Consider the following 8,545-nt stretch of genomic DNA (forward strand, 5'->3'; position numbering starts at 1 on the left):
AGTGGCTCAGAAAATTAATTGCCAGCAACTTGAAAGAAAAGGCATACTTTTGGGGATTTTATTTTGTGAGAATGAAAGATATTAATAGAAGACGATGAACCATGGAGTACTGAAAGGTGTAAAATAAACAGAATATTTCACAGGATGACAAGAGAGAGAGAGAGAGAGAGAGAGAGAGAGAGAGAGAGAGAGAGAGAAAGTGACTCACTTTCACAAACATTTGGTTTTAATTAGATTTGAATAGCAATCCTCCAGTCCAACATTGATGTCCTGTTTGCAGACAATTTGTCAGTAGCCTATGAATGTAGGTGTTTTCCACCCCACACACCAGCAGTGGCAACCATACCTGTTATTCAACATCTTTATCAACGACTTGGATGATGGATTCAAGGGCATCCTGATCAAATTTGCAGATGACACCAAACTGGGAGGGGTGGCTAACACCCCAGAGGACAGGATCACACTTCAAAACGACCTTGACAGATTAGAGAACTGGGCCAAAACAAACAAGATGAAATTTAACAGGGAGAAATGTAAAGTATTGCACTTGGGCAAAAAAAATGAGAGGCACAAATACAAGATGGGTGACACCTGGCTTGAGAGCAGTACATGTGAAAAGGATCTAGGAGTCTTGGTTGACCACAAACTTGACATGAGCCAACAGTGTGACATGGCAGCTAAAAAAGCCAATGAAATTCTGCCTGCATCAATAGATGTATAGCGTCTAGATCAAGGGAAGTAATAGTGCCACTGTATTCTGCTCTGGTCAGACCTCACCTGGAGTACCGTGTCCAGTTCTGGGCACCACAGTTCAAGAAGGACACTGACAAACAGGAACGTGTCCAGAGGAGGGCAACCAAAATAGTCAAAGGCCTGGAAACGATGCCTTATGAGGAATGGCTAAGGGAGCTGGGCATGTTTAGCCTGGAGAAGAGGAGGTTAAGGGGTGATATGATAGCCATGTTCAAATATATAAAAGGATGTCACATAGAGGAGGGAGAAAGGTTGTTTTCTGCTGCTCCAGAGAAGCGGACACGGAGCAATGGTTCCAAACTACAAGAAAAAAGATTCCACCTAAACATTAGGAAGAACTTCCTGACAGTAAGAGCTGTTTGACAGTGGAATTTGCTGCCAAGGAGTGTGGTGGAGTCTCCTTCTTTGGAGGTCTTTAAGCAGAGGCTTGACAACCATATGTCAGGAGTGCTCTGATGGTGTTTCCTGCTTGGCAGGGGGTTGGACTCGATGGCCCTTGTGGTCTCTTCCAACTGTATGATTCTATGATTCTATGATTCTATGATTCTATGATTCTATGATTCTATGATTCTATGATTCTATGATTCTATGATTCTATGATTCTATACCTGCTGTCCCAATGTTGTTTTCCTTTTTAGGCAAATGGATTAGAGCAGGACAACAGCTGGGAGATGTAGACTGATTTATGCATCCTTGTTTTGTAAACCTTCGTGCCTCTGGATAAGACACACACACACACACAACTTTGCTCCTCTGTAACTCTCGCTGCATTCTGTACAGAGCAGAATTTCAAGACGATTTTGTTTTGCTGTAAGTTTAGCCATCAAGAAAACATCGAATCAAGGATCTTAAGAGTGAAATCCCCAGCAATCCAGCTGTCAAGGCGCCTATGCCTAGCCTTGGACAATTCATGCCCCAAGACAGATGGCTGACTTTGGAGAGGCTGGCAGGACAGATCCATTAGCGAGTTTAAGCCCAAAGCGCCATTTATCTTGTAGCTTCCTCCAGAAGACACTGCTGATGCAACAGATGTTCCGGCACCTTCTGACAGGGACAGAACGTCACAGAGCTACCGCTCAAAGTTTTGGAGCTGGTTGGAAGCTTTCCCATCAGAATGAAATTGCTCTTTGGAGAACATAAATCCATGGGGAAATATATTTTCCTAGAAGCGCAAATGCCTTCAAAGTTTTTGAGAACTTCCAGTCCGTATGGTCCAGATGTGCTGGGGGGTCCAGCAGGCATTCATCACTGCCAGCGTGCACAGCTGTTAGAAGTGAGGAGAGGAACAGCATAAGTTCATCAGGATCAGCATAGTCTTTAGCATATGCACCGCCGGGGTGCAAAGATCTGCCGAGTGCCCCCAAATTTAGTTTAGCCCCCAAATTAACTTTTATTATGCTTATGTCAGGCACCACACTTATCTCTTGTTTATGAAAAAAGGGAGGAAAAAGAAACAAGCTTTTTTATTTGCTCATTTATTTACAATACGCTTATACTTAAGTATACAACACCACCACACTTGAACTTAAAAGTATTGTTTAGGCACCTACTTAGGAGAAACAACAAGGGACGTGGGTGGCGCTGTGGGTTAAACCATAGAGCCTAGGACTTGCCGATCAGAAGGTCGGCGATTCGAATCCCCATGACGGGGTGAGCTCTCGTTGCTCGGTCCCTGCTCCTGCCAACCTAGCAGTTCAGAAGCATATCAAAGTGCAAGTAGATAAATAGGTACCGCTCTGGCGGGAAGGTAAACGGCATTTCCGTGCACTGCTCTGGTTTGCCAGAAGTGGCTTAGTCATGCTGGCCACTGACCCGGAAGCTGTACGCCGGCTCCCTCGGCCAATAAAGCGAGATGAGCGCCGCAACCCCAGAGTCAGTCACGACTGGACCTAATGGTCAGGGGTCCCTTTACCTTTACCTAGGAGAAACAACAGTCATGTCAAAGGTGCCGCTGCCCCCGCTGCCATATAGCAGCACAGCTCAATACAATACGTAACATAATATTTTGATGTAAGAGTTAATTTCGCGTGCACGGCGCCATTGAGAATGACAAGCACTGTCGTTGAGTCAAGTGCCGCCGTTGTGAATGACAAGTGTCACTGCTGGCACGGCGCGTCTTTGGTAAATGAGCGCACAAAGTCAAAAGTCCTTTTGTGAAACTATAGGTATAGAAAGGAAAAGGTTCAGGATGAGGGAGAGGCAGTCTCCACCATTCCTCCCGCTCTGCACAGTCCCTTACAACACCTAGCTGGGAACCTAAGAACATCAGAAGAGCTGCTGGGCCAGAGCAATGGCCCATCTTGTTCAGCGTCCTGCTACCACAATGCTCAAATGTTACCTGTTGGAAACCTGCAAGCAGGTTTGGACACTAGCACACTGTGTAGGCAGAGCATAGCCCTCAAGGCTAGTAGCCACCGATAGCCCTCTCTGCCATAAATTTGTCTAATCTTCTTTTAAAGCCATCCATATTGGTGGCCACCACTGGCTCCAAGCCCTTTGACACGTAGGATGTCTAGGTCTAGGACCCACCTTTCTCTGTGATTGTAATTAAAGCTGTTTTTAATATTGTGTTTTAATTGTGGCTCTGTGGGTTAAACCACAGGGCCTAGGGCTTGCCGATCAGAAGGTAGGTGGTTTATTTTTTTATTTTTTTTAAATAATATTTATTACTTTTAAAGCTTACAAAAAAGAAAAGGAAGAAAGAAGACAAAAGAAAAGAACAAAAAAGAGAAAAAACAATACAATACATAAACAATACAAAACACAACCTTAACACATTAAACTAACACAGTAAACTAGACCAAACAAAACAAAAACAATTTAAAAACATACATCATACCTTTTCCATATTCTATCTTTCATTCCCTTGTATCATTGACCTCCTCTCACCTCCCTCTTTGTATTCCACTTCCATTAATTGTTTCAGCAATTCTTTTCCATCTTTCTCTATTTTCTATCATATAAGTCTTAACATATTTTTAATCTTATTTCCATTAAAATTAGTATACTTATTTAAGCTTAACTCCTTATAGCATTTCAGCTAAAGCCATAAAATTTCCTTCCAACATTTTTCTATCACTCATTTATTTTACAATATTTCTATATATAGACTTTAAATTTCCAATCTTCTTCCACCATCTCCTCTCCCCAGTCTCGGACTCTGCCAGCCACTTCCGTCAACTCCATACAGTCCATCAACCTGGAGATCTTATGTCCAAGGCTCTTTTCCACGTCCCTTCTGCCAGTCTTCTTCATATTCTTTGATGCTAAAGGAGCAGATCTCGGGGAAACTCCAATCCAACGATACTTTTATTCCTTCTTGACAGGTCAGCCAGATTTCCATAATTAAAGCTAGGATCCATAAAGTATTTCAGGGCATGTTTCAAAATTCCTCCAAATCCAAAGGCCCCCAGAACTCCAATCTACTCCTGACCCAAGTCCATATTTCAAAAGTCAGTTAATCCCTGCATAGAGGGATCTTTCCAACTTTCCTTTTCTAGTCCAGGCCAGGTAGGTGGTTTAAATCCCCATGATGGTGTGAGCTCCTGTTGCTCGGTCCCAGCTCCTGCCAACCTAGCAGTTCGAAAGCACGTCAAAGTGCAAGTAGATAAATAGGTACCGCTCCGGCGGGAAGGTAAACGGCATTTCCGTGTGCTGCTCTGGTTCGCCAGAAGCGGCTTAGTCATGCTGGCCACATGACCCGGAAGCTGTACGCCGGCTCCCTCGGCCAATAAAGCAATATGAGCACCACAACCCCGGAGTCGGTCACAGCTGGACCTAATGGTCAGGGGTCCCTTAACCTTTTTACCTTTATTGCTGCAACCTTCCCTGGGACTTTCTGTCTTGCCAGAGTGGTTCATGCTCTGGTTATCCCCCACCTGGACTACTGCAATGCGGTCTACGTGGGGCTACCTTTGAAGGTGACCCGGAAACTACAATTAATCCAGAACGTGGCAGCTAGACTGGTGACTGGGAGTGGCTGCCAAGATCACATAACACCGGTCCTGAAAGACCTACATTGCTTCCCCGTACGTTTCCAAACACAATTCAAAGTGTTGGTGCTGACCTTTAAAGCCCTAAATGTGGCCCAGTATACCTGAAGGAGCATCTCCACCCCATCGTTCAACCTGGACACGGGGGTTCAGCTCCGAGGGCCTCCCTGGGAGAAGTGAGGTTACAGGGAACCAGGCAGAGGGCCTTCTCGGTAGTGGCACCCGCCCTGTGGTATGCCCTCCCATCAGGCATCAAGGAAATAAACAACTATCTGACTTTTAGAAGACATCTGAAGGCAGCTCTGTTTTGGGAAGTTTTTAATGCTTGATGTTTTATCATGTTTTTAATATTCTGTTGGGAGCTGCCCAGAGTGGCTGGGGAAACCCAGCCAGATGGGCGGGGTACAAATAATAAATTATTATTATTTGAACTGCTAGGTTGGCAGAAGCTGGGGCAGAGCCATGGGAGCTCACCCTGTCACACAGTTTCGAGCTGCCGACCTTTGAATGTTTGGGAAACTCTGCTTGCTGAATAATATCTACCTGTTGTTGTTTAGTCGTTTAGTCGTGTCTGACTCTTCGTGATGCCATGGACCAGAGCACGCCAGGCACTCCTGTCTTCCACTGCCTCCTGCAGTTTGGTCAAAGTCATGCTGGTAGCTTCGAGAACACTGTCCAACCATCTCATCCTCTGTCGTCCCCTTCTCCTTGTGCCCTCCATCTTTCCTAACATCAGGGTCTTTTCCAGGGAGTCTTCTCTTCTCATGAGGTGGCCAAAGTATTGGAGCCTTAGATTCACGATCTGTCCTTCCAGTGAGCACTCAGGGCTGACTTTCTTCAGAATGGAGAGGTTTGATCTTCTTGCAGTCTCAAGAGTCTCCTCCAGCACCATAATTCAAAAGCATCAATTCTTCGGCGATCAGCCTTCTTTATGGTCCAGCTCTCACTTTCATATATCACTACTGGGAAAACCATAGCTTTAACTATATGGACCACTGCCTTGCCGTGGCAGAGGGGCTTGAATAACTCAGAGAAGCTATGAGCTATGCCATGGAGGGCCACCCAAGACGGACAGGTCATAGTGGAGAGTTTTGACCAAACGTGATCCACCTGGAGCAGGAACCGGCAAGCCACTCCAGTATCCCTGCCAAGAAAACTCCATGGACAAAGACAACAGGCATATAATATCTGGCTGACTGGGACTATATTGTGAGCCTCTGTTCTTGAACCCTCAAGGGCAATCCCCCCAAAAAAAACTTTCTGCTGCACACACCTAGGCATGGGCACAGAATCCCCATTTGATCCTCTCCCTCCGTGTTTTCTGATCGTTTTTCCCTATGCAGACATGTGTGCAACAAGTTCCACCTGTGGCAGGGAGACAGGCTTCCAGGGTGTCGCACTGTTTCTTCCAGAAATGATTACAAAGCGGGACAGCAAACAGCGCGGCAGGAAGGAGGCGGCACGGGGTTAAGGGTGGAGGGGGATGTGAGCAGAGAGAAATGAAGTTAGTAATTCGAGAGACAAAATTCCTAGCTGCAAAACTCAATCTCTTTGCAGGGCCTGCAGCAGGTTTTAGACACCTTGATTAATCATAACTCGCTACATATTATTTCCCTATAAACAAACGACAATGTTGCTCGTCTAAACAGCTTTATCTTGACAGCTGCAAAATGTCAGGATTTAAGGGGGAATGAGCAGAGACAAGCCATATGGTTCCGCTCGGGCCCCGAAGCGCTCTAATCCACAGCATATTGCTTTTCCGGAAGCGGTGATTACAAAGGAGAGTCCGGCTTTCTCCTCTGTTTTAATTGCATTTGCCGTCCTCCAGTTCGCAATCTTTCCATCCTTCCCCGAGAAGCTTAAAATAAATCAAGGATTTGTGAAACTGGGCAGGAGAGGAAGGTTTGAAATGGAAAAGAAAGTTGGTAGATTTAAATGAGAGGGTCACTAATCCTCCAACCGCAGTTGTTTATTTTTGCCTCTCTCTCTCTCTCTCTCTCTCTCTCTCTCTGTGTGTGTGTGTGTGTGTGTGTGTGTGTGTGTAGCAAAAGGGAAGTCATTCTGGAATGCTTCTGACTCCTGGGCAAACAGTTATCTTTTGCTGTGATTAATCTATGTAGCTATTTAATGGACAAACTGTTCTGCTGTCTTTCTCTTGGCAGTGGGACGGGAGCAGGACCTTGCTGAATTTTATTTTGATTGTTCGATTTTGGCAAACCTGGGACATAAAATAATGAAATTTGTGGGAAGGTGGATCTCTAAGACCAAATGACTTTTGAGATGGAGAGTGAGCAATCCTCTCATAAAATCAGCGCTGTTTTTCAAGAAAAAGAGGTACCGGAACTCACAATGAAATGCCTCCCTTGTTCTCTTATAATGGCAACGGTGCCAACTTGAGAGGTGCTGGAACTTAGTTCAGGTTGAGAAAAACCTCTGCAAAAGAATAGAAATATAACCAAGACTTTTTCTCTGGTGCAACTCAGTTCTGGCACCTCTGAGGTGGGCACCATTGCCATTATAAGAGGCAGGGCCATCTTACCCATTAGGATTAGTGGCGCCCTGCGCCACGGTGCCTGCCCATCAGGGGCGCCCAGCAGTGGGAGTCCAGGACCGACTGGGAACAGCTGCGAGGGCATGTTGAGCGGCGACGGTGGCTCTTCCTAAGGCCAGCCAGTGGCGTAGCGTGGGGGGTGCAGGGGGGACCAGCCGCACCGGGCGCAACATTTTGGGGGGGCGCGCTCGCACTTGCAGCTCTCTGCCCCTACCTGGCTCACTCTCTCTCACTGCAGTGCTGGCTGTGCGAATCCAATCCGAGCTGCCGGGTCGCCGCCCACTGTGGAGGGGGAGGGTGCCAGGCGTGCAGTGTGGTGCGGAGCGGAGAGAGAGCGAGGGAGGGACTATCTGGGGGAGGGACAGTGCAGCGGCCGCCCAGCGCAGTGCTGAGCGCGGGAGAGAACCACACCCGACCAGCCCAGGCAGCAGCAAGAAGAAGCTGGCAGCGGCGGCAGGTTAGGGGTTAGGGGGCGCAAATTACTTGCCTTGCCCCGGGTGCTGACAACCCACGCTACGCCACTGCGGCCAGCCGTGCTTTCTCACTTCCTGCCTAGGAGAGGAGGCAGCGTCGGTGGCGCACAAAGCTACACACCACCCTTCACCCTCCTGCCTGCGCCACGGCACTATCGGGACTGCTGAGGAAGCCCGCGTGGCAAGCGAGCCTCGAGCTGCCCAGCGCAGGGGGTGGGGAGGAGTGGGAGGGGCACCGAGAACGCCCCCCCCCCGCCCCTTCCATCGAGGAAAAAGGTGGAAGACGGATTCATTCAGATTTGGGGCGGTGGGAGGGGAAAGCTCAGGGGGTGTACGCTACCATTAGGACTCAGTTTGGAAGTCAGGCTAGACTCGAGAACATGCTATCCATGCAGTAAGTCGTTAAAAACAAACACCAACAAAAAGTCCTTTAAAGATGGGGGCAGGTTTTAAGGTCCTATTAGATTCAGCAGGGCTTACTCTCAGGTAAGTGCAGTTAGGGCTGCAGCCTTTGTGACCCAAGTTTTGGGTCCTTTTTAGGTTCAGGGTGTCACTGCTTTACACCCACCCCACAATATTTGAAAACGTCCACTTTGTACTTAAACACAAATTGGCCAGGAACTTCATTCTCTGTTTCTTTGTCAATTTATTTAAAGAACAACAAACTGGTGATTGCTTTAACTTTTTGATATGTGGTGATTTGAATCAGGAGGATGAACTGGAAGAACTGCTGGGTCTTGAATGAGTCTTGCTTTGGAATTGAGGACTTCATTAGA

The sequence above is a fragment of the Podarcis erhardii genome (genome assembly GCF_964252035.2).
Source record: "Podarcis erhardii genome assembly, chromosome: 10".
Lineage (NCBI taxonomy): Eukaryota > Metazoa > Chordata > Lepidosauria > Squamata > Lacertidae > Podarcis > Podarcis erhardii.